Source organism: Rhamphochromis sp. 'chilingali', assembly GCF_963969265.1.
Source record: "Rhamphochromis sp. 'chilingali' genome assembly, chromosome: 22".
Lineage (NCBI taxonomy): Eukaryota > Metazoa > Chordata > Actinopteri > Cichliformes > Cichlidae > Rhamphochromis > Rhamphochromis sp. 'chilingali'.
In genome coordinates, this window is record NC_137950.1 from 20,035,478 (window position 1) to 20,061,975 (window position 26,498).

At 37.9% G+C, this 26,498-nt stretch overlaps 2 long non-coding RNA genes across 2 annotated transcripts; both read left to right on the forward strand.

Annotated features, from left to right (window-relative positions):
- The first annotated feature begins 186 nt into the window (after positions 1–186).
- Positions 187–1,835, forward strand: LOC308391373. The gene is made up of 3 exons (XR_013970602.1): positions 187–906; positions 1,309–1,383; positions 1,753–1,835. It is a non-coding gene; the product is annotated as an uncharacterized lncRNA (long non-coding RNA).
- Positions 1,836–2,039: 204 nt separating this feature from the next.
- LOC308391374 lies at positions 2,040–4,403 on the forward strand. Its single transcript, XR_013970603.1, has 3 exons — positions 2,040–2,580; positions 3,818–3,865; positions 4,318–4,403. It is a non-coding gene; the product is annotated as an uncharacterized lncRNA (long non-coding RNA).
- The last annotated feature ends 22,095 nt before the right edge of the window (positions 4,404–26,498 follow it).

Sequence of the window (26,498 nt, forward strand, 5' to 3'; positions counted from 1 at the left end):
ATGACTTGTCAGACAAAGGCAATAGATGCCAACACTTTGTGATTCGCCAACGCAAAAAACCGGGGGTCCAAATGAGGAGGTCTCTGGGTCTGTCACACCGGCAGGAAGGGGAGGGAGATAAATAAGGAGTTCCGAGTTACAAATATCAGACTTTATTAGACATTATAACGGCAGTGAAGTATATGATCGCATATTGGAAGTTTTAAATCAATGAATTAGAGCTATACATATATATATATTTTAAATGTGTGTTTTCGTCTGATTTTTTTCCTCCCTAAAATAAACGGACTAACAAGCGTATTTCTGGGAATATACCGGACATCCATCCATTCTTCAAAGCTATGAAGTAGCTCTCCTATTTATTAAGCTTTTTTTTTCTTTTCTTTAAAAAAATATTAATATTATAATAGTATTGATCTTGCCGCCAGCCCTGGGCCCACTTTAGGCCCATTTTGTTTTTGCCTTTATCCTATTTCTCCCTTTAATCCGATGTAGGAAATGTTGAAACTGGCTATGTAAATGCACATGTATTCACTTTACTACATTCTGCTGATTGTGATGATGATTGCGGTGGTTCAAACTGAACCGGGGTGATGGTTGGAGGTGAAAGTTGCTACGCACGCAGCAGTGCCGCCTAGCTTCTGTAGATGGCGCTGTATAGTTTCTCAAATTTAAAGGTGGCTGTCAAAGTGGTCCAAAAAAAAAAAAAAAAGTTAAACTTGGGGTGCACTTGAGTGCTTGCAACCTGAGGAGTGAAAAACAGTATTCGAGTAAAATATCTGTCAGTTGTAGACCTGTAGACTCCTGCAAAGGGTTGCAAAGTTATTAATTATTAACTGATAACTTCGCCATCCGAAACTGGAGAATCTTGGACTTCAACAATGATGATGAAGACAAGTGAAGAAGGTGCGTTTTATTTAATCTTACTAGCATCCTGTTTTACACAGTTAGAATATGTCAATATATATATATATATATATATATATATATATATATATATATATATATATATATATATATATATATATATATATATACACATTATTTTATAAGGCTCTAAATACAATACGAACATTAATTATTAACAAAGACCAAAAAAATAACACTTAGATTTTTTTCACATATAAAAGAGAATATAATTACCAAAATAAAAGTCTAGTATTTCTATGCACCTAAAGCAATAATAATAATAATAATAATAATAATAATAATAATAATAATAATAATAATAATAATAATAATAATAATAATAACGCATTTTTGAGCACAATTCATATATATATTATACATATACATATGTATCTCCAGGGTCGCTGGTCGCTGATGGGCGGGGTCGTACTGGGGGGGCAGACGGCCACATCTCGCGCTCTGCCTCCTGGTCAGGTTAGAGGATGATTTCTCTTTTTGTTACTGTTTTTGGAGAGAGCTTCTGGTACAATATGTAGCACTATAGGCTGTAATTTCACACCCGGCTGCACATTTCCCTTAAAGCTACATTCTTTTTTTCTCTCTCTCCCCCCTCCTATAAGACCCCCACCATCACTAACACCACCGCCACCATCACCATCGTCATCCCCCTCCCTCAGTTTTCTACTCACCTTCTCTCACTCTCTCTCGTGGCCTTTTGCACCCCACAGTTGATCCTCCCCATACAAGAATTAGGCAGGAGGTGAAATTATTATTAATAATTTAGAGCAAATGATATCAGTGTGTTTGTCTGTTTACTTTGTTTGGCTCCTATTTGGACCGCAGGTGTGCTACTTTTTGGAGGAGGGGACCGCTCCATTCAGCAGTTACAGCCTGGGATCAGAGAGCTCATAAAAAGTCATTCAGGGTAAAAAATTTATATATATATATATATATATATATATATATATATATATATATATATATATATATATATATATATATATATATATATATATATATATATCAAAAAGGAGAACTGACATATATAAATACACATATTTACACATATCTCTCCCCCCCCCCCCCCAAAGTTTTACTTGTTATAATTAATCCCTGGTACTTTTCATCAAGTGAGCACCAAAACCAGAAACCTGAAACGAGTTGTTTAAAAAATAAAATAAATTAAAGTTTCAAGAAATTAAATCACTGTCTCGTCTCCGCTCTGACATGCAGCAGCGGCATTTAAGACGATGCGACTGCTTGTCAAGAGTTTGGAAAATGTTTTTGGAGCCTGTGTGCACCCATTAGGAGAGGTGTAATGTATTGACAGAGAGCAATTTATCTTTTGCCCCGCTTCCTAATGGCCTGTGCAGAGGAGAGAGGAAAGGTGGCATGGAGGAGGAGGAGGAGAAGGAGGTGGAGAGGGAAGAAGGAGCACCGACGGTCCAGCAGCTCCACCCGCCGAACATCAACTCACACTTTCAGGCAACTGTGGGGAGGATGATCGAGGCGTCTGAGTGGTGGTTAAGAAGTTTTATTTCTGTAGAGGTGTCATATCAGTTTTCCCCCCTTTTTTCTTCCTGTGCAAGCTGCTGGCTGGCTCCCTCGCGTTATTCCAACGTCACCAATCGATCTGAGTTTCCCTGCAGAGGGGAGCTGACACCACTCGTTGTAAGTTGAATATTAATCCTTTTAGATTTAAGGGAGGGGTTCGTCATCAGATTTAAGTTGATTTAGATGAATTTGCTGCAGAATGGAGGCTCATTTAGGCTCTTTTTGCACATTGTGTAAACCTAATATTAATGTCCACATTTTTATTTGGAAAAGATGCTCTGTACGATTGAATAAAAATAGTAATAGTAATAACAGCCTTGTTATTTTGATATAGGTTTCACAAAAAAAACCCCCAAAAAACAAAAAAAACAAAAAAAAAACAACCCACTCTTAAATATGTACAAAGACGTAATGTCGTTGTTTTATAAGCAGGGGATCTGAGAAGTTCAGGTCAGCCTCTCCACGGTCTCCCACTTACATATAATACAGTAAAACTTACAAAATAGCTCTCCACACCGTACTGTATATTAGATTTCGTCACTCTGCCCTGTGCTCCTGCAACCAGGCTACCATACTCTGGGCTACAAATCCTGTGAACAGATGGCGCATCAATTTGATTCCATCTTCTACACCGTGAAAGATTGATTTTGCACTTGCTTTTAATTTTGCCCATAATTAATTGGATCATTACAACTGTTTTCCATTGATCCCCTAGTTGAAACGTAAAATTAAAACGCGATCTCTGTTTCGTTTCTCTGATTTTATTTCAATATATTTATGCATTTGCTCTGCTGAAGAGCATCCTACATTGTTTCTGGCGCTGTCAGCTGAGAGTCTGTTCCCTCAAAGATGCAGCAGATTAATATTTCAGAGTTATAAAGTCATTATAAGCTCAGAGTGTGGCCTCATTGAATAACAACACAGACATGGAAACACACGTCCGGTCCTCTCTGTCTCTTATCGAAAAAAAAATAGTTTTATTTTTTTTAATGTTTTATTTTATGACAGTGGCATTATAATAGCTCCCATGGTGCTCACGTGATGTTATAGTATATCAATAATTAAATAATTCTAATCTAAACAATCAGTTCTTAAGCTCTTGTTAATGCAACCGATCAGTTTTAAAAATATATTTAACATGTTAATATAGTAAGTGCAAGTTAAAAAACGAACCTTTTGCAATATGTAACTTTGCAGATATTAAATCCACACTGCACATAACAATAAGAATAAACAGTAATAATTAAGCAATCTAAAGAGGCTTTTACCTCGATTTTTACGGATGTCAGCAATTTAGTCCATTCACACTTAACTGGAATCAATTACTCTTTAATAATATCGTTTATCCACTTAGGAATAAGGTTGAACTTGATATCTGAGCGTCTTCTGAATAGATTTACAGGTAAGTAAATTAAGCCATTGCACATTTTTGTCATTAACATTTGTTAAAGAATAATCTGTCAGCCTTTGATCGACATTTTGACGCCACTCTGTAGGCCCCACACATCAGATTTTAGTTGTTGCTTTGTGTGCGCACTTAGAGTGAGTGCGTCAGTTCACTTCAGCCAATTTAACCGCTTACTGTCTTTGATGGCAAATCATGAAAAATTAAGAATAGGCGTAAAAGTCAATGCCATAGTTTACAGCTGCCAGGGTCATATTTCAGAAGATAAAACCCACACAGGAAGAACTTTATCTGCTCTGAGGATCCGTACTGTAACTGTAAATGTCCTTACAGCGACCTTAAAAAACAAAACAAAGAAAACAAAACAGCGTAAAAACAAAAAACTGTTACCTTCATCCGTTTTGTTGTTAACTGCAATTAAAGCCTTTCCATGTCTGCTGTGTTTTCAGGTTGGCTGTTCATCTGATGATCTGTCCCGTCATTAGTCCTCAACAGCAGCCCTCCACCCCCTCAACGCACACACACACACACACACACACACACACACACACACACACACACACACACACACACACACACATAATGAGTGGTTCCAGTCATTTTGTATTGTATTAAAGATCCAAATGCAAGTGAGATCAGGTTACATTACTTTGATTAGAAAATACTTTGTTAAATTACTTTTCATAGCCTGAGCACAAAGGCAGTCAGACAGTCGAGTTTCTGAGCTTTTCCATGCCTCAGGTAGAGCAAATCATTAAGAAAAATTAACATCTCATTTGCATTTAAACATGAAAGAAAAAAATTGCATTATTATTATTATTATTATTATTATTATTATTATTATTATTATTATTATTATTATTATTATTATTATTATTATTATTATTACTATTATTATTATTGTTTAGCAGGGTTATATGTTATAGCTATCATTCTTTGAGACCCTAAATTGGGGAATAAAGATAAAGAACTGGCTCTTCATTCATTATGCAGATTTGGAAGTTACTGTTAAATATGCCCTGCAGTGTCGGATTAAAAATAGGACTGTATCTTGTCATTTTCAAAAGTATTCTCCATGTTGCATTTATTGCACTGGGAACAAGGGCTAAATCCTTCCTCTTCCCCATCAAACTTTCCACATGAATAGTTAAATGTGTGCCCCTCTGGTTTTAACTTCACAAAGACTGGCGAGGCTTTGCAGCAAAGCTGGTAAGGGCATCAGGAATGAAAGTCAGGAGTGTTCTGGATAACTGTAAAGGAAATCATATGTATCTTTACTGTTTGTTCAATAAAAGTTAATTGCCACTAATGTCCAGCTATGATCATTTCCCAAGCATTCTCTTTTATCATTTTACATGAATGAAAATAAAAGTATCCTCATCATCATCAACCACCACTAACAGTGACTATCAGAGCTGCACACAAGCATGTCTTTCAGTGGATAAAGGCAGCACACATTAGCCAGCCTCCCATAAGGCCCAGGGTTCATCACTATGGGAGAAGCAGGAGCTCGTCTCTCTCTATCTTTTCCTCTCTCTTTTCCTCTATGTGTGTGTGTGTGTGTGTGTGTGTGTGTATGTGTGTGTGTGTGTGTGTGTGTGTGTGTGTGTGTGTGTGTGTGTGTACAACAGAGATCAGCCCGAGGCGGCTCGGAGGTGTCCCGCCAGCTGCCTCTGTCCCATCCAGACAGCCAACAGCTTCCAATCACATGTCAGCAATATGGGAAACAGAGCTTCTGTCCAGTGGGCCGCTGACATGTGTTAGCCTATGGCATGTGAATGCATAATATAGCAGTCACCTCCTGGTGGCAGACTTAAAACTCAAAAGGTTGTATTTTTTGTCCAGCTCAGACAATTTGATTTTCTTAATTTTTCACACATTGTCTTGTTGTTTCTGTTCCTTCTCTGTCTTTGTCCTCGCTAGTTATCTTCAGCGTAATAATCATGATTATATGAACAATGATAGCTGCGCCCGTGTGACTTGCTGATTAGTTTGTGTGTCTGTGGGTGCAGGAGAAGCTGTGTATACACATATATTCCTCTCCCCAGAAATCTACGGATGAGCAGCTCCCACATAAGCTCCTGATCACTTCTGTAAATGCTTCCTGTCACCTTCAGTGGTGTAATGATCATGAAAATTGTGACCTTGATCTATGGAAAGCCATAATGTGACTGAATGGCCTCCTCCCACATACTTTCTCACCGGCTCTGAGCTCAGAGGTACGCTAAAGGACGGCTCTGAGGAAGATTGTTTAGCGGTAATAAAAAGCCAGTAGTTTGGCTTGTAATGGTTCGGGCATTCCTCCTCTTCACAGCCATTTGGCTAAATCTTCAGTGATGGAGGCCTGTGTGAATTTAGATGAGAATCTGGGAGATGTTGACGCTTGTCCTCAGGCACCGAAGAGATTTTATTGTCTGCTGGTCCAACATGATCAAGCACACAACTGTGTTTAGGGGACAAAAGAGTGCAGCAATGATGTTGTGTCCTGTAGTTATCATTTAGGGGTCTGATTTTAAAATCTTTTTGTAATGTAATCATGCACAAAATGTTGTTGGCTGCTGTTGTCTTTTGGCTTATTATTATTGTTTACTTGTAGACTGAAAGATGAGAGCTGCAATCTGTGACTATGACTATAAAAACATTTCTAAAATGTATTTTCTGTGGTTTAAATAAAGTAGGAGTTTACATGAATTTTAATGGGCGACAGTCGGATGTGTTAGGCACGAGGACAACTTTTCCTGCGTTTGTTTTTCATTATTGTTTTGCTCCAAGTGAAGACAGAAAAAGAAAAAGAAAAACCTCTGGCGTGATGCTGCTCGAATTCTCATTTAGTCTGGAAAATCTGGTTTGCGCAACATTGTTTATGATCACACCCTTGCCAGCTTTTCATATTTAAACGAGCAAAGGTTTAATTACCAAATGATGACAGTGTCATATGGTGCCATGATGGCACAGGGTGTCTAATGAATGCAGAGGAGCCAGGGATGCGTATGCGACACTGAGTGACAGTGGGATGCACAGATCAAAACAGGAAAAAAAGAAGGGGGAGAGACAGTAAAACATCTGTAATTTGCAATTCACTAATGTTCAATGGTTGCTCATGGATTAAGAATTTTAAACTATTGTCTGCCAGATGGAAGAGAAGAGGGAGGGAGGGATAGGGGAGGAGGGTGCTTCTAAGCAGCATATTTACATCTGTATATCAACCCTAGATTTAGTAATCAGACAGAGGAAAAACCAACTGCCTCCAAAAACACTCTCGGGGCATCACATCTATTACCTATTTTCCAGCAGCGTAAACATTAGAGAATGATTCTACCATTTTTTCAGAGGTGTATTTAAATTTGCCAGGACAGCTTGCAGACTGTGGGGAGTTTTGTGCACAACTTGCTCTATCTATCTCGATATAATCACGAGACAGTTTGGAGTGCTGGACTCGGGTCTGCTCACACATCAGAGTTAATTTCACTGGGATGTTGATGTGCTCTGAAATATTGCACTGAAGTAATATCAGTTAGTGGGCCGCCAAAAGATGTACATGCTTAACCAGGCATGAAACCTTGCTGAATTACATCGTATACTTATCTCAGATCAACGCTTTTGTCATTAAAATTTGGTCTGGTTGCCCGTGTGGTTTATGGATCTGTTTAATGATGCACTGTGTAATAGTGTTACAATGTATAGCCGCATGATGTACTGGCACATTTCACTCAGAGGCTTCAATAAATAACCACAGCAACCTTCAAGTTTCATCTCGCTTCAGAGGCTTCCTCTTTTTCCACAATCCTCGTTGTTGCTGTGGAGTCTGTTTACATCACTGTGCTCTTATACGTCATCTGGGGTATAGAGGAAGTACTCAGATTCTTTACTTAAAGTTATCAATTTTGCAAGTTAAGGTCATTATATTTAATTCATTACAGAAAATTGGTTAAAATGCAGTAAATCATACCATATCTCTGCAATCATGCAGAATTATTCCATACTTTTATGTATACATTACTGTGCAAAAGTCTTGAATCACCCTGCATTTCTTTATATTTTCCTTCCAAGCAACCTGACTCTTTTTCAACTTTTTAAAGTGGTTTTGAGCAGTAGTTCTCAAGGCTTTCTGAAGGTCTTTCAACGTTTTTTGGGGGCACTGCCTGCTTTTCCACCAATCTTCAGTCCAGTTCTTACAAAAGAATTTTTTTTTTTAATTTTTTAAGGCCTGTCAGTAAACACATTCATTTGTCTTGCCAAAGATAACACGCAATTCTACAGGATCTCAGAGAACTGGTCTTTCAGCTGATCCATCGGTTGTTCCCTGAAGCCTCCTCAGAAATTGTCTCAGTGGAAGGATAGACGTTAGGAAGCCATTCTTAAGGAGGGAGAGAGAACAAGCTGAGGGGTGTCATATTACACAAGAAGTAGATAACGGATCAGTGACAACAGATCTAATGGAGTGATGAATCCGAGCTAGAAGTTTTTGGTTCAAATCCATGTCAATAAACATGGTAGAGATACAACAGTGATCCATCTGTAAAACACGGTGGAGGCATTGTCATGGTTTGGGGCTGCATTTCAGCCAGTGGTGCTGGTGGTCTTGTCAAAATTGATAGGATATTGTCAGATTTGGATCCACCATATAATAAAAGCACATGACTGACAAGGGCTTAGTTTTTCAGCACGACAATGATCCCAAATACACTGCCAATGCAGGAAAAGCATACACAGTGAAAAACTATCAGTTATGGATTGGCTTCCTCAAAGACTGGCTGAAGGATCACCTTGAGAGAGAATTGACAAAGAGAAGGCAGGTAGTGAAGAATAAAGGTGGTCGGAGTGACTCAAAACTTGTGTACAGTGCTGTATTTTAAAATTGTTGAAACATGTGAACATTTACATTATGTTGCTGGTTTGTAAGTAAGTAAGTAAGTAAGTAAGTAAAATTTATTTATATAGCACATTTCACAGATAAAAATCACAAAGTGCTTTACAGTAAGATCAGACATACAAGTTAAAATTAATTAAATTAGTTAAAAGCCCGTTTGTATAAAAAAGTCTTCAGCTGCTTTTTAAAGGAGTCAGTAGAGTCTAGACAGCGTAAAGACAACGGCAGAGAGTTCCACAGCCTAGGTGCCAGTGCCTGAAAAGCACTGGCACCTAGTGCTTTTGAAAGTGTAAAACTTTATATGCAAGCTTTGCAACCCACTTCTGTGTTTTGTACATTTATTAAAGTAAAAAGCAGACTACTTACATGTTAAATGTAGAGGTTAATAGTAAAAATGACACAATACAATAGAATACCTCAAAATGAAACCTATGAACAGTGCTTAATCAACTTGCTGCCACTGCACTTCACAGTACTGCTGATCCAGATGGAGATTTCCAAACCATGCAGAATGGATGCCTTTTAAGTCCAATATAGTTTGCGATTGATTTCAAATCATTTCCAAATCTCTTGTGATCAATCAGCCTGCTTTTTAATCCCTCACTGTATTATATTTGATTTGACAGAGTTCAGAGTGATGAATTACAATACTCATGCAAGCGTCAGTAGTCTGCCAATTGATTTTTATGCCATACAGAAATTAATGGAAACCAATCGCTGCCTTCAGCAATGGGTCCCAGTATAGAGCCAGGCTCTTCAAAGTGGCCACAATCACGGCCTGTATATAAAAGGAGGCTGTAGTCTCTAATCTCATCAGTCACAAATATGCATCCTTTCTTATGGAAAACGACCTGGTTCCTAATTTGACCAAATTTGACCAATTTCCTAATGAACTTGCTTGTTTTAAGCCTTTAAACCAGTTGATAAAGAAGGATTTGCTTGTCATGTCACAATGGGCATGCAGGGTCATTGGTTTCTCAGTCAGATCCAGCTTCCTCTTTTTTTAGGATTCAGTTATACTCAAAGACACACTAAAGTGTCAGCTGTTTAGTTTTCAGTAAACCTTTCAAATCTGTAGCATGTTTATCTTGTTTCATGTAAAAGCACATTGTCAACCAAATTGCAGCTTAGTCATACTAAAGTGATAATAAGAAGGTAACCCACTTGGGACTAGGAAAGATTGGTCTTAATTGGTTGAATTTTTTGCATTCAGTGACTGCTAGTTTTTGCAGTGACCAACTAATTGCCCTGAGACTCAGGATGCAATTCCAGCAATTTCTAAGAAACCACTTTCAATCACAAGACAATTGCTCATGTTGCCTAATGGGAACCAACCTGTTCGCAAACAGTAACCATTTCATCTTGATGCATCAAAGCCACACTGAAGATAGCAACTGACTACAAGTGGTCACAAACCTGGCTTCTGTCGTGGAAGGAACAAATTCAAAGGATCTAGCCTGCAAGGTCATTGTGCTTGTGTGACTGCAGCAATAACTAGCTAGTTTTAGGTGATTAGCTTGATAATCTTCTCAAATATGGCCATGTCCAATTCCAAAGGACCAAGGTGGTACCTAACTTTTCCGACAAACCAGTGTGTGACATCATGGTGGCTACATCCCACTTTATGCACAGTCTGTGTTCTCAACATTAGTCTGAGTGGTCACAGCATGGCTAACATGGTGGAAAAACAGAAAAAAACAGCTATACTAAATTAGCAAGTGTTTCAAATAAAAAATGGCTTTAATCAAGCTGACTCCTTGTTTTCAGTGCATGCTGAATGTACACTGATGCAGACACATGTTGTAGCAGTTGTTGCCAGCGATATATCCTGGCCCTCTGACTGTACAGGTCTCCCATGGCTCTCTCCCCAGGACTGTGAGAACATCTGTCACAGCGCCTGCCATTTTCCTCTGTGGTCAGAGCGTCAGGTGAAGGTGCTGCCTGCTAGCCTCATGACATGGTACACATGGGTACCTCCAACAACAGTGCTCATTAACAGGCAAATGGAGCAGGAGCCCCAGCAAATTGAGCAGCGTTTCGCCAGGATTGGCCCTGCCAGATTGTTCAGATAGCCAAAGTGACATCACCAAGTGCCAGCCCCGTTTGCCCCCACCCCCTCCAAAAAAATTAACATCCCTAATCATCTGCCAGGCTAAACATTATTCTTCATGATTCAGATCAGCCATGCTTGCCCTCCACTCACAGAGTATCTCTCCTCTCTCTGGGCCAAAAGCAGCCAGCCTTGGACTGATTGCTCAGCCTTTTGTGCTTTTCGTTTGTGAGAATGGCAAATCGATTCAAAAATCATCATCCATGAGCAGCTCTCATGCAGAGCTGGGAGTGTGTCACAGATATGAAATGGAAATAAGGAAAACAGAAAGTTGGGCCCTTGGTTTTGAAATGGGTGTCACTGAGAAATAAGCTCGCAAATAAGGTATATTGCTTAAAAATTAGACGATTCTTCAGTGTTAAAGAGGTAATCAGTGATGCAACCAAAGTTTCAGCAAACTTCAGCAAAAAAAAAAAAAGTTAAAATATTTGCCATTACCATTAAAATGATTAAACAGGGTCTTAATGGATGAATTACTTAATATAAAAACATGTGTTTACGCTTTCTGGTGTTATTAAAGGTTAGGATCAGGTCAGTTATGTTGAAATAATAATTTTAATTCAATTATGATGTTGGTTTGAACTTAAACGTCTGGCACTTTCCAAATTTTGAATTTGTAAATCCATTGTTTAATCACTTTCAAGTAAAATTTGTGTGATATCAATATACTGGAGATGTTTTAGAGCCCCTTGTGTTATCGCAGTATGTTTTGACTGTATTAGCAAAGCTCCCAATCACAATAAGAAGACTAAACAGTCTTTTGTGAGGACTGACATGTCCACCTACTTCAACTCCTAACCAGAGTTAATGCCTAAAAACTGAACAACAGAAAGAAAGATAATCACGAACAGAGAGGAAGCTTGGCATATTTAATTAATTACCCCACATTAGAACGTTTGTTTACAGAAATGAAGTGCTACAAGAGGTCTGATGCTAATTAATTCTAAGTGTACTTCCCCCCTCACTCAACATAATGTGTTGATGACTGCTGCTGAGGTACTTTCATGGCAGGTAAACCTATGTCTCATTGCATTTCCATCAATGGCTCTGAGGTGTGTACGGAACAAAAGCTTGCCACAAAGATTAGGGAGAATGTTAACATGATTGCTGATTAATAAAGCCAATTAGAATTCACAGCAAGGCAACAAGAGAGCGGATCAGCACGATCATGATGAAGAGAATGAAGACCGTCTCAGTCTTGTGTAAACCAGTGTGGCAGTAGCAGTTATCACATTTCAGCTTTGAAAGCAGACAAACTTAAACAATGTCTTAACTGCTTTGCTATTCTCTGACCTCCAGCTATATTTATAGTTTTTGCACAGCGGGGAAAAGTAGTAAAAAAAAAGTGCTTATCCATCTGTCCTGTTGACTTTTTTTGCTGCCACTTCATCAGTGTGTCTGGGAGTAAAGCTCAGGGCTGCACACACAGTATAACCAGAGTCTCAGGAGGCCCCTCTCTGGACAATGATGTATTTAAGCCCCTACAGAGGTCAGATGGACTCTGTCCAGAGCATCACCTGCAATCAATAGTGTTGGTAAACCAGGCACAACTGAGCAGACATGGAGGGTCCTCTTCTAAACACACTGTGAGGAAACCGCATGGGCCATTGAACTGCTAAAACTGGGAGAAGAATGGCTTGACGCGCTGCTAGTTAAGCTCAGGCGACTGAGGGAGTATTTATTTATGTTTGGACCCACTACTTACACTTTTGTAACACCTCCCTGGGCTCCTGGAGTTTTACTTATCCCAGTAAAAGAAAAACAGACAGTCCTTTTGTCCTTTCTACTCAGTTACTCTCAGAGTTGTTATTATAGACAGGTGCCCCAATGTAAATACAAATGAAAAAGGTAGGACTGTTTTAAAGCCAAAGACTTAACAATTATCTGTAAAAATCTGACTTCTCTGCATGCAGCTTTGAATCTTAAAGACATAATTATTTAATAAAAAAGTCTTTGCAAAATAAAGAAGAAGAAGAAGAAAAAGAAAGCAAGGGGAAAAATGCAATTAAGAAAACAAATTATCCACTTTTCCATGTAAGAGCATAGAAACATTTAAATTAGCTATAAATAAAAACACAACCTCATGAACAAATATAATGGTTTTCAGTGTTGTAACAATGTCTTTTTCATAGTCCACTATTTTTAAAAGTTTATATAGTTTAGCAAGATTATTTTAGTATCTGTTTTTGTATTATTACCAGTAATTCTGATATTTTCATTTCATTTCATTTCAAAATATATCCTACAAGCTGTAAATTAGATTCTGTCATATTGTCTTATTGAATTAAAAAAATCCTCCCTAATCTCACAGCAGTAATGGTGTCTGAACTTGTTCATTGCTCGTATATTTCTTGCACTTTTCCAAATTTCTTTTTAGTCCCCATTCATTGTTTTTATGGTTCCTTTTTCTGATCTTTTGCAATGTCAGAGTTCAGTTAAGTAACAAATGTGACTGCCAAGTGTCAAAGTCTTTACTGTGAGCAAGTCTTTCCAAAGTGGGCTGGATTCAGTCATGTGTCTCTGAACTTGAGCCCCCCAAAAACAATGAATGCATAGGCACCTGGTGTCAACTGCAAGTGGGTTTTGAAGAATTGGCATAGTCATTTAGGCAGCACCTCACATCCTTCACAAACAAATGAAGCCCCCAGTGCTTCAAAGTGAGATTGATCTCCTTTTGAGACTCGGCACTGAGCACTGAGATTCTGAATATTGAGAAAGGTGTCTCACTCCATGGAAACCCAGTGAAACCTGCCCTTCCCCCCATCCCATCCTCCACTGGAGTGATGTAGGAACAGAGACCCGGTGGAGTTTTTCAACTTCATCAATATTCACTCATTCATCGTGAATCCTGGCAGCAAATTCTCGACTGTATTACTGGATGGATGTTCTCCTTTGTCACTGTGAGGAGTGTCTGAAATGGAATTTTAAATTAGAATAGAACAATTCCCAATTTTTATGGACTTCGGTCACAGCTATATATATCACCTAATGATGGAAAACTTTTCAATTTTCTTGTGTAGGTCTTTGGCACTATTCAGCCATTAAATAGGTCAGGGATGAATGTGCATAGTTTACTTTCAATTCTATAGAAGAGACTGAGAGAAATCCTGCGTTATGTTGATAAAAAAAGAAAAAAGCTTATTTGAAGAAAAACATAATCAATAAGAAAAAAAGGATTACCTCATTGAATTTCCTGTTTAGTAGTTTATTTTTTTTGGAAACTCCTCTCCAAATCAAATACCCTTTTATAGATCTAGTAAAATATAAATCAGCGGTTGATAAAGAGGTTTAAAAATCAGTGAACCCAGTAAGTGAAAAGATCATAGCTGGCCACCCTCACTCTCAGTGACCCATGTGAACATGGGTCACAACATCTGCAAAAGCCTGTGACAGAGAACCAGCAAAACTCTTTTACAGTTGTCAATACATGTTGAAATTTGTTAATTGCATGATTAGCACAGCACACACTGTAATTGGATTAATGTTCACATGATTGTTTCCGTATCTGTAGGGTTGTAACTATTCAAAAATATTTTATTTTAAGAAAATATGAAAGAAAACCTTTTTTTTTTGGAAAACACTATATCATTCATGTTTAACCCTTAAAAATGGCCACGAAAGTGACCATCAAAAGGCTAACATGGGGGGCTTTCTTGGTAAGTATTCCTTGGTGTAATCAGCCCCTTTAAATCCAGATTAAATGTCCTTTTAATCACTCAGCTTGAAACCTGAATTAATTACAAATCTGCTACAAAAAAAAAAAAAGAAAAGAGAAAGGAATTTTGTCATAAAAATGTTAATTAGCAGAGGGTACTGACCTCCCTTTTGGCATTGTGTATCCCCAGCTGAGGACGGAACGTTTGTCCACTGTCGTCACTTAATGATGGTAATATTAAACACTCACAGAATGTTGTCACGCTTTTGTCTTCATTCATATCAAAATGAAGTTCTTGGAGGCCCGCATTTATCAATCACGGCAGGGCTCCAGCTGTTCACAAGTCTTTGGCCTGGCTTCAACAGCCGGGCTTACAAATTGTCTCTGAATAGCGTTGAGCAAGGCCCCTTCAACCCCCTTTTGTCACTGTCTCCTGACAAATGCTCCTCGGCTGCCTCTCCCAGACACATGCCTCCTTCGTACCTTCTGCTCTGTGCTATCAGATGGCCTGCTTTGCATTCTCGTTTGCCTCACTATTAGCAGCTTTATCTGCACGGCAGCCAAAAGCCCGGCATCAGACAGGGTTATATCAAACACTGTTATAATGTGCGCCTAAAATGCGGAATGCTTTTTCTATCTTTTGCAATATCATTCCAACACTTCCGACTTTTTTTTCTCAGTTGAATATCTATTACAGTATGTATGGGTGGCATGCACATCATTTTTTGTTTTTACATCAACATGCTGTTGAGCAAATATAGTTTTATCTGAGCCTTCTGTGCACAGGCAAAGCCCACCCGATTCATCCACCCTTTCATGGTCTTTATGGTATCTTCTATTTGTTTTGTACTTAGAATTGCAATTTCTGATTTTCAGAATTTAGATGAATTTATATTCTAAAAATATCAATGTAAAAGAGCTGAAAACTTCAGATTGGTTTAGTGTTTGATCTGCTTCCAAAAGAAACCTGAAAAAAATCTGATCTAATAACAATAACTTAGTCATTTAATTTAATTTTCATAATTTGAAGGCCTATCCAGGAAGCATGTCATCAGTTCAGAAGACTTGTTTGTACTTTAGTGTCCCTATTAGGACTGTCACAACACAAGTTTTATTATTTAAATGTTTTTTTGTTGATTTATTTTATTTATTATTTACTGTTATTGTAAAGTCTAAAAATGGGATTAACTTTAAATTAAATAAATTACTAATTCTGGATTCCTTTTGATATTATGGCACACAGTTAATACCATTTTATTAGTCCTGATATTATTATGCAGTCCTGATAAAGATGACCTAGTGACATTCAAACCAAGAATGGAGAAGAAAGGTGATTTAGCGACATGGTATATGGGGTGGCTGGTTTGGTATTTCAAAAGAAGTTTAAAAAAATTAAAAATCACCTGGTCTGATGAGTGTTAATTTCTGCTGCAACATTCAGATGCGAGGATCATGAAAGCATGGATCCATCTAGGCATGTATCAACAGTCCAAGAGGTGGTGTAAAGATGTGAGGGAAATCTGGTAGTATATTTTTGGATCTTTAGCACCAGTTGAGGGTCATTTAAATGTGCTTACCTGAGTATTGTTGCTGACCGATTTCACAAAGCTCAAATCATCTCAAGAATCATCCTGACTATCACAATAAGTTCACTGTACTCATATGGCCTCCACAGTCACCAGATCTTAATTGAAAGAGCGCCTTTGAGATACACTGGTAGCAAGTTTGTACATTAGATTTAGGCATATAGATATGTTCATGATGTCCTGTAGAAGTTCAAACCAAAAATTAGGAGGAAAAAAAGGCGATTTAAATAATTCTGAATGTGGTGGATCTGGAGATTTGCTCCAACCTAGTACTACCAAGGCCTAGGAAGAAAAAATGCAAAGGACAAGAAGCCCAAACAAGAAAATTAGCTGAGTACTAATGAAGTCTAACTCATACAAGATTCCCCTGAAAAAAATGCATCTAATCCAACTCATGAAATACTCCTGTTTGCTTATAGTTTTACTCTGCTAAAGCGCACTTAAATTAATGTGTGATGAATATAAATAATCAAACTGTTGAGCAAAATAGATGGGTCCTACTGAAATAATGATAACAAACAAATATTTTTCTATCCGCTGAACGCAAATTGGCAGCTTCCAGAAAATCTAATTGAAAGTGTCAAAAACATGGTTACAAACACAGTTCTTGGGGAGAAAATCAGAGTATCAAGAGCAGCTTGATCACATGGACCTAAATAATAGGATTACAACTGTGAGGAAAACAAACAAGCTGACAGATCAAATGTCAAACCAAGAGGTACAATATGTTGTTACTGGTATCCCAAAAACTAACAGATAATCACCTGCTGTATGTCCAATAAGATGGACAAATGAGGGAACATATTGCACAAATCATTTATACTTGCCAAAGAAAAGCTTTGTTCCCTTTATTTTAACAGCAACATTTCATGCTGCCCTCGACTGATTGACAGCTATCGCTGAACCTACATGTTGAATCATCTGTCAGATGCTTAAAAACTTCCACTGATGAAAAATCAAATGAGACTGACAAGCTACAAGTGCTTCCAAATGCTGCTCACCAGCACTGTGTAGCTGACAGCAGACAGTTTCACTCCTGAGTGGTTTAGCGTTGAAGGACAGTTGGTATTGCCCCAGTAAAGTTAAATGCAGGACATCACATTCATCCATCGTAAAAGTCTAAAAATAAAGTAAAAATGATCAGTCTAGCAAGGTGTTGATAGAGACGATGGAACAATAAAGTAACAATAAAGTAGACTGAGAAAATATATCCAGATTTCTTGTACTGAGTTAGTAACAACAAAAACTTTAAAATTACTTGGAAAATATTCAGCCTGATTGTTAAATTAAGGGGATGTTGAAAAGGCAGCATGCTCATGCTCAGACCAATCAAAACATGGACATGGGACCTCTTGGGGTAGCTTGTGTTTTGGGTCATGTGAGATGTGGCCTCAGTGAATGGAAAGTTTTCTCATGGATGCTCAACAATTAGAATCAGGGCAGTTGGGAGACTAGGCTGCTGTGAGGCCGCTGTCATCAGTAACTGCTGTTGCTATTGATATGTTTCAAAGTAGCGTCCACATGACCCAAGTTTTTTCCCAGGAGAACCTTGAGTCATAACAAGCTGGTCAGTGTTTTTCCTTCTGTTATCAGAAGTTTTAATAATGTGGCTCAGTGTTATGTTTCTGCAGGAATGAAAAAGTAAATCTCTGTTGATTTGCCAGCATTATAACCGGTTAGACTAATTGCCTAAAGTCTAATACTGCCTTTGAAAACATGATAGACATGACAGAAAGACGTCTGTAGATTTTTCCAAGCAAAGAAATTTACTTAAGGGTAAATGTACCAACGTTCATTGTGCTTCTTGGTTCTAGCATGAAGTTTCAATAAACCATTTAATCTCCACTGGTGTAGCCTTTATCGGCCACTCCTTTGAATTCATGACAAAGAAATGCTACATCATATAAGAAAAATGGAGGCATTACGAACACATAAAAAATGAAATTGTCATGTGAGAACTGATGAAATGTTCAGGTTGCCTTTTGTATCCATTTCAGAGGAAATAATTAAGATGGATGGGCAGATGAATTAGCTGTCTTCCAAGGTCAAATGCTGGTTGCCTTATTACTCTATTATTTCACTCTGGTGGTGGAACTGCCATTGATACTTTCATGATAGTGTGTACAGCCACACCAAACGACAATGAGATACAAATTTATTGTTTGGCGACCAGATCAGTCATAGTCGTGTTCGGTGGATGGATTAATGGGTTTGATGGCTGCTGCAGGTTAGAGCAGAGAAACTGGCTGAAGACAAGAGAGACTGTTCAGAACCCCAGGGAGCTGAAAAGATGTGTGACTCGCATGTGAGGATACTTGGTTTTGTTTTAGAGGGAGGGGCTGGTGAAAAATGCGTGTAGTGGAGTTTGATGCAACCTCAGAATGCGCTTCTGTTCCTTTGCTGTTACAAGTGAATGAATACCACACTTCCCTATTGTGTGATAAGCAGCTTCCCTGCTCTTATACTAAAGATGTCAGCTTTAATAATATTTTTGCAGTGCCTTTATGAAGTCTGGGGTCATTTATGATGTTAGAACTCTATAAACGCTAAAAAGTTTTCACATGAATATGGCTGACTTGCCGGGGATAGATATGAGCTTGTACCTCACAAGAACAAAATACGTCTCTCAATCTATTTTTTTTTTTTTTTTAAATATTAAGGGTTTTAATAAACCAATTAAAGACTGATTTAAGGCCTGAGCTCCCCAATCTTACAAATTAAGGCATTAAATTGAGGCATTAAATTTTGACAGTTCAGAAAACCCAGGTTAAAAATAAGAAACTTGCGTATAATTTTGTATAATTTCTTTTTAAAAAGGTCATTGTCTGCTTGTAATCACTGTTTTTATTCCCTATTATTAAGTATCTGTCTTAATCTGCACTGAAAACATGTAAGATTTTGCTTCATAATTTAAACATTAGATATTTAAAATATCTCTGTATGTCTCTGTTGCTAGAAAATCTATAATTTTCAAAAGGTAAGAGTCCAAATCAGATCACAAACCAGTGACTTCATGCCTTGTTTGACTTTACAGAAATTGTGGAAACCTGCCCAGGATGACAGTCCCCAGAATCCAAAACACATAAACAAAACTAATGAAGCACAATTTTAAGTGAATATTTTTTTTTTACTCAAATATTTAATTATATTCTTTAGAGAAATTCCAGAAAATTCAAAGAAAATGTATATCAAAGCATCAGGGAATCAAATTGCATGGCTTTACCACTTATCCACTATCTTTTTTCCACTTTCTGTTCTCATAGGCATTTATAGTTAATCTTCTTAAAGAATCCCTGAATCTTGTGAAATTAATCAACTCCAGCCTGTAATTCCAAATATTTGTTGCAAGCACTTGATTGGGGTCAATGCCTCAATACTGTATCAAGGGAACAAGAAGTCCCATAATGATTTATTACCAGCCCAGCTGCACATTTTATTATGAAATGAGTTTATTAGTTTTAAAGCTACCGGTAATGTGCTTTTGCTTTAGGGGAGCAGGCATGGGTGACGAGAGCCTGCATTAACCACTTGATGTGAGGACTTCATTGTACAACATGTATCCCTAATTTGCTTCAGTACCGTGAGATCATGCACATCGCAACACAATTCAGCTGTGGTATAAGTTTCATGTATTTAATTATTATGAATCTCACGTCGTTTCCTGCGATGATTTCAACTGTTTTCATGTATTTTTGAAACAATATTTTTTTTAATGTCTTTTAAAGGTTTACAAGATTTGTGCGGGTCTATCATAAGAAGGGAAAGTTTTTCAATAGAGAAGTGCAGCATGTGGCCCCTCACTTCTTGTTTTCATAGTCACAGGAGAATAATAACTAAACAAGAATGCTGTTGCTCTGTAATGGGAGTGAGACAAAATGGTTTCTCTCACCATTATCAACTCCATTTCTTTCTTCCATTCCTTCTGATGATCAATTAGATCTTAATGGATAGCCTGCTGTGCTGTGAGATGATGACCAACATGTTTTTGTGTTGAACTAAGTAAATGACAGAACTGCACACAGAAGCACAGAACAGAACCTCCAATTCAAATCAGTCTGTGCACGTTTCAGTCATTGATTACATCATTTTAAATGCATTGTCACTGGATTTGCTTTGGTATTTTCAAATAATTTATATCTGTTGCTGGTGTTTAAAATGAACATTAACTTTTAGAGCCTTAATGAACATTTCTATACTAGTTAATCCTCTATGGCTTTAAGGGTTTTTGTATTTGTTCAAAGGAGAAAAGTGAATTATTCTCTTTGTCCAAACCACATGATATTTTTAGTTTTCCAAAATAATTTTTTTCTGAATCTCGGTATACTGTACGCTGACTAATGTCTTATTCACACTAGAGTAAAAATCTGATGGCAACCTCATTGCAACTATAGGAAAAATTGATGGTTGCCCAATGATTGCATTGAGGTTGTGTTGAGCAATTGCTTGCAAAGTAACTGGACAGATTGCTTGGATGGGAGGCAACCTGCCTCCAAAAAATCATGGTTAAACTTGGACTGACTCCAATCGCTTTGACTGGTGAAGGATTGCAAATAATTGCTGTCTAATTTATAAAAGCAGACTCTTTGTGACGTAGACTCGCCGCAATCTGATTGCCGTTTGGTTGTATTCTAGTTATATTGCAATTTAAAAGTAAGATTGTTAAGTGTGTTTCATTTTGCAGTTGAATCACCATCGTAAAGCAACTACGTCACTATTTATGAAGGAATTTCTGAATGTCTGTTTCAGACCTTTGAGGATCTCGCCTTTTGGGGGCATAGCTTTTGGAGCTAACAGTAGTAGCACACTTTGTCTTTGGTAAATATCAAATGTCAAAAACAGTTATGTGATACACAAATCTTCACTACGCAAAGGATTGTTATCTTTGATTTCTGTGGATTCAAAATGTTAACAGAAAAGACACCAGCAGTCAATCTCAGAGTGACCAGAATAGAGCTATGTGCTTTGGTGAAACAGATAATATTAGCTAAGTAAACACTGCTTGGCTAGCTAAGGCTAGTGGGCTAGAACAATATCCAGGGGCTGCAATGGTTAGAATAAATGATTTCAATTGACATTGGAACTGCTGTCACATATACCGTACATTGTACTTTTAAAAAGAAGGAAGGCATCCTTTTTTGTATACATTTTATATTTATTTTTTTCTGTATTTTTTTTTCTTTTTTAATTTTACCATTTATGGAAACATCTGTAAAAGAAAAATATTTTTTTGGCAGTGTTTTGACTCCCTTCTGTGGTTAGGCTTATGTATAACAAATGCTAACAGGCTCGTCTTAAGTCACTATGACTGATATTTATAATATTAACTAGATCATGCTTGTCCTTAAGAGAGTTGAGCCTTGATTATACTTTGTTGGACACAGTTGGAGACATGATGGCAGAGTAGTCATTCTGGTTCTTTGAAGTCCGGTGCTTGCGGTGGATGTGCAGCTGGAAAGGCAAAGTCTCCACAGACGAGTTTATATGGACACCAAAAAGTAGACTTGCAAACAAGAAAGTATCAAGACCTTGGATACACATTTGAACATTTTCCAGTTGTGTTCAACAATTCCTCATATTTTTCTTTTAAAATTGCTTTTACTGTCATGTTAGCTGTAAGCTTACATAAATGTGTTTTCTAGGAGAACTCCTCTGCAAACATTACTCATGCAAGTAGCAGATTCTTACCAATAACTGTTTCTCTTTTATGGGGCTAATTGAAATAACAGCAACAGAGTCACAGAGGCTTAGTGTTAGCTAACTTCTCCTCAGATATGTATGCTGAACCAAGCAAAGTCCAGTAATGACATTATCAGACACAATATAGTTGTTTTTAATAACGATGTCCAGCTTAATGAAGGCTTTCTTTTTTACAATTTAATTCTTCAGGTAAAAAATTACGTTGTACATTTAAGTTGTTCTTATTTTATAAACATGGTAGCATCAAGCTCTAGGATCTAATTTCTTTTATTTTATTGTAGAGTACTTTGATTTTAAATGTGCTTCATAAATAAAAATGTACTTACTTCCTTATATAAATCTAAATATGAACATCTGAAAACAAATGAGCAAAAAGAAACAACTTGCCTTTTGAGACTGAAGTGGACACATTACTGGATGTTAACATCTGTCTTCATAATAGAGTGAAACAGTATAACACCGTGTTTCAGTCCTATTCTCATTTTAGCACAAATGGCAACTCCCAATTTCAAATGACAGCACCATTAGTAGGATAAATATTCTGAGTGAAAGCAGCTGAAATCACCAATATTCACCTGCTAACTGAGCACGCATTAACAGCTCTGCGTCTCTTACAGTGCTAAGTCCTCTGACACAAAAGCCTGATCAACATCCAAGGCTGCTGCCTGTCAGTGGAGGAATATATAAAGATAAATGGTATTATGTTAAATTCCACTTAATGGCAAATTTTTAATTTTCTGAACATGGTCATTTTCTGGCTAGTGAATCAACTGTAAGAAGCTAATTACGTGAGGATCTGAGCAAAAATAACTCCTCATTTTCAGGGATAATGGAAGAGAAATGTTGTAGATTAATGGCACTATTTATCTTTTTTAAATTTCGATCTTTCTCTGGTGATGGCTGTGCTCCCCAAGGAAAATATTCATAAAATGAAATTGAAGTCGTAACTTAATAGGTTATTAAAATTTTTGAGTGCATATCACTTCTCTTTTTGCAGCGCTGTAAATTTAAATTGAAGTTTGTGGCATTCAGAGTCACCAGTGGAGTTTTTTCCCTCTTTTTTTATGATGGCACAATAGAGGAGGAGCATGCATCTTTGTCAGGAGGTATTTGCTATTCTAATTTTATGGCAGGCCAGATTATCAAAAAGGAATATCACTGTGTTGGCTGCTGACAACACCTCAGCCTTCAGCCATGTGTTTCTATTAAGAGCCTTGGGCTATCCGGGGGTTTGTTCCCCACATTATTTTCTATTTCAGTCTTTTATCTTGATTTAAAGTGAGCCATGCTGAATATTCTCCCCCCCTGCCATTCTATTCCCCTTTCAGGAAGTGAGAAATGCTGTAGCGCGTAAGGTTTCACAAGAGGGACTTGTATTCTCAGGGGAGGTGATGTAGAGCGGTTCAAGGTGGAATAACTATCTTTAGCCATGCAGTATGTTTGGAAATGCAGAGAGGAGGGACAGAGTACCTAGAAGGAACAGAAAGTGTGTTTCAGTCAAGGTCATGGGGCAGATCGTTTGATCTCAGCCAAGTTCATGATAAGTTACTGACTGCACTGTGCTTACTTTGTTTTCAATGGCAGAGTACTGTATCTTTGCCTGATAATAGTCTACCTTGTGTCTATACCAAAAACCAGAAGACTAGTATCCAATGTGATACTGGCTTCACTTCTTCTGCTTTTTAATCATATTCAGATTTCAGTATAATTTATATAATTCAGTATAATTTCAAAGTAAATTCCCCCATATATATATATATATATATATATATATATATATATATATATATATATATATATATATATATATATATATATATATATATATATATATATATATATATATATATATATATACCAGTATTGCCCGCAGGGAGAAAAACAGTGGCCTGCGGTATATTTCACATTTTATGAGCTGTTAAACAGGGCTCATAGTCTCCAGATCTTAAAACAAATCATTTTGGTTAAATAATATACCAACTGTCTACAATCATTGATACAATGCAGGAAAAAATGATTAATGACCCAGTAGAAATTAAAGGTCTATTCTCTAAGATTGTTTCCAATTATCTGGTCAATTCATTTAACACCAACTGAATAAAATAACTATAATGAACACAGAAACTACTGAAATCTAGAGCCTCTTCTGAAAGTGTCAGAATAAAATGTTTCCACTTTGTCTAATTATCCTAATCCCTATTTCTTAAAGTGTGAATGCAGGTCAGTTTTCAAACACTATTAGTTTTGTGAAGTCAGAGCCCATTTAGAGGGCAAGAACTAAGGCTTATTATATCACTTGACAGCTCCAAGACAAACTGGATCGTAGGGATGCTCCAAAACACTCAGCCCGTACAAAAAGCCGGACTGGAGCGCCTGTCAGTCAATCATCCGCCCCAGGAGAGTCATATTACTTACAGCCTGAGAAATTGTGATACGGAGGTCTCCACTTGGTTTGAAATTAATAACATTTTGTTCCCTGGTTTCAGAAACGGACACAGTGCAAATTTATCTTTCTCAGGCAAGAAGGTCTGTAGCATCCCCTTAAGGATCGTGCCTTTTTTTTTCTTTTCCTTTTTTCAATTTCTATTTAGAAATTCTGTGAGCTCAAAACCTTAAACTATAACATATAGAAATGCTCATACAATCCTGACCTGTTTATGCGGTATAAAGTTGATAGGTTGTCAGGCCCCAAGCGAAAAGGCCCGAATGAAGCGAGCTATCCTTTAAATTGCCGGGGTGATATTTGCAGATAATAAAAGAGATAAATCAGACAATGTGGCTGAATATTTCATTTGTTATCCATATTCCTTATGGGCAAAAAATGGTACAGAAATGTAAAAACAGCAATTCCACTTTACCCCCTCTGGAATTGTAACACTTGAGATGCTGTTTTCATGTCTGAAGACAAAGTGCATGCTTTTCCTCAGCCTGCAACAGATAAATCTAATAGGCAGCCAGAATTACTGGCTGTAATGTTGTGTAGTCTTAACCTAGTCTGCACTTTCACTATTTTTATTTCTGTCAATCTCTCAAAGTAATAGATACTCTGGAGAAATACCCGTGGACTGCTTTCTATTTATAGATTTATAGAATGTAGTACAAGGCCAAAAAGAGGTTATAGAAATAAAACTAATAATGTTCCTGCAAGGCACATGATGAAGATGGGCATATGTTTCTTTCCAATTAAAGTGTTAAATAGGTGCTTTTTTTAAAATCCATCTATTCTACTACATTTATTGAATTTGGAGATCCATCGTTCGGTTATCCTCATTATTTTATTAATGTGATGCTTCTCACCTATATAGCCCCACAGTGAGAAACACAATGTCCTGCTGCTACCGCTGCATGATGGGTCTTTTGCAACACAAGGCCCAGAGCATATCGCTCATCACCAAAGCCGTTGGACATTATGTTTCCGAGATGACACCTCAGACCTCCCACAACCCCTGGGTGAGATTTCCTTCCCTCTGCAGAGGCGTTTTAATCTTTATTTCATCATGTCCGTCCTCCCTGGACTTCTAATATACTGTCTCATTTCTTTTTTCGCCCATTTTCTGCTAATTCACCGCCATCTGCCTTAGCATCTGTTTGAGGGGAGAAACGGGGAAAAAAAACCTTCACATTGAGGGAAAAGTCTGTTCTTTCTTCTTCTTCCTCCTCCTCTTCTTCTTCTCTTTCTTCCAAGTTTCTCTCTTGCTCACTGTGTCTCCCGCTGTCTTCCTAAGGGCCAAAGCCTCCGCCCATCTCTGTATTCCTCTTTCACATAAGCTGCCTCAAACCCCTTTAAAGTCTAATGCTACATGTAAACCTCAAACCTGCTTCCTCTCTTGTTCATGGAGGCCCCCCAAAGTCGAAAAACAGAGGGAGGCAGGGAGGGTACGGGTGGGGGTCATATCCTTTCCATGTCCAACCGTTTAGTCAATAACCACTGTCAACAGGACTGGACAAAAGATCAGAAAAGTGCAATTGTAACTTTTGGACAATAGCAGGGAGCTTTCATAAGGCCAGGCTGAGAAAGGACACCACCTCCCCAGTGCCTCACTGCCTCCCCCTCCTCTCTGGCTTCCTCCCTCTCCTCTTTGAGCGTTACTGACAATAGGGAAGCCTGCTGCATTGCCAGAGAGAGCCACGGGATCACCTCAGTCAGTCTGAGGATTACAGACATTCTTTGGCAGGACCAGTGTTGCTGGGGAGAGCCTGGGTCCTCGTAGGCCTTCAGAGGCTACTGGACTGCCTCGGGCCCCCTCCTCTTCCCACCTCCTTTCCTTTTTTGTATTGTGTTCACATGTTTGACAGACACAGACCCCATAATAATCTCTTTCCCGCAGGGACCTGCGCCATTTGTTTTGCAGACCCTACAAACAGTTTCAATCCCCTTTCTCCCTGCCTTGTCTTCACCGCCGTAGCCCATCGCTGTCATCTAATTAATGCAGCCTCCCTTTTCATCTGCACTTCCTGTTCATTGTTTGTTCCTTCCCCCCTCCTCTCTTAAGTCCCAGATTTAAAAGTCACCGCCTGTGCTGGTTATCATACCATATTTGAGTGGCTGGGGATTAAAAAGGTGTCTCTTCTGTGGATTAAGACTTTCTTAAATATTCATTGTTTTACCATTACTTCAGCTAATATCCCCAGAAATGCAGTTAAACAGGTCAAGAAGGTTTCATTTTGACAGAGTAAAAGGATTAACCAGTTCATGCTCGCCTGTTATTTGA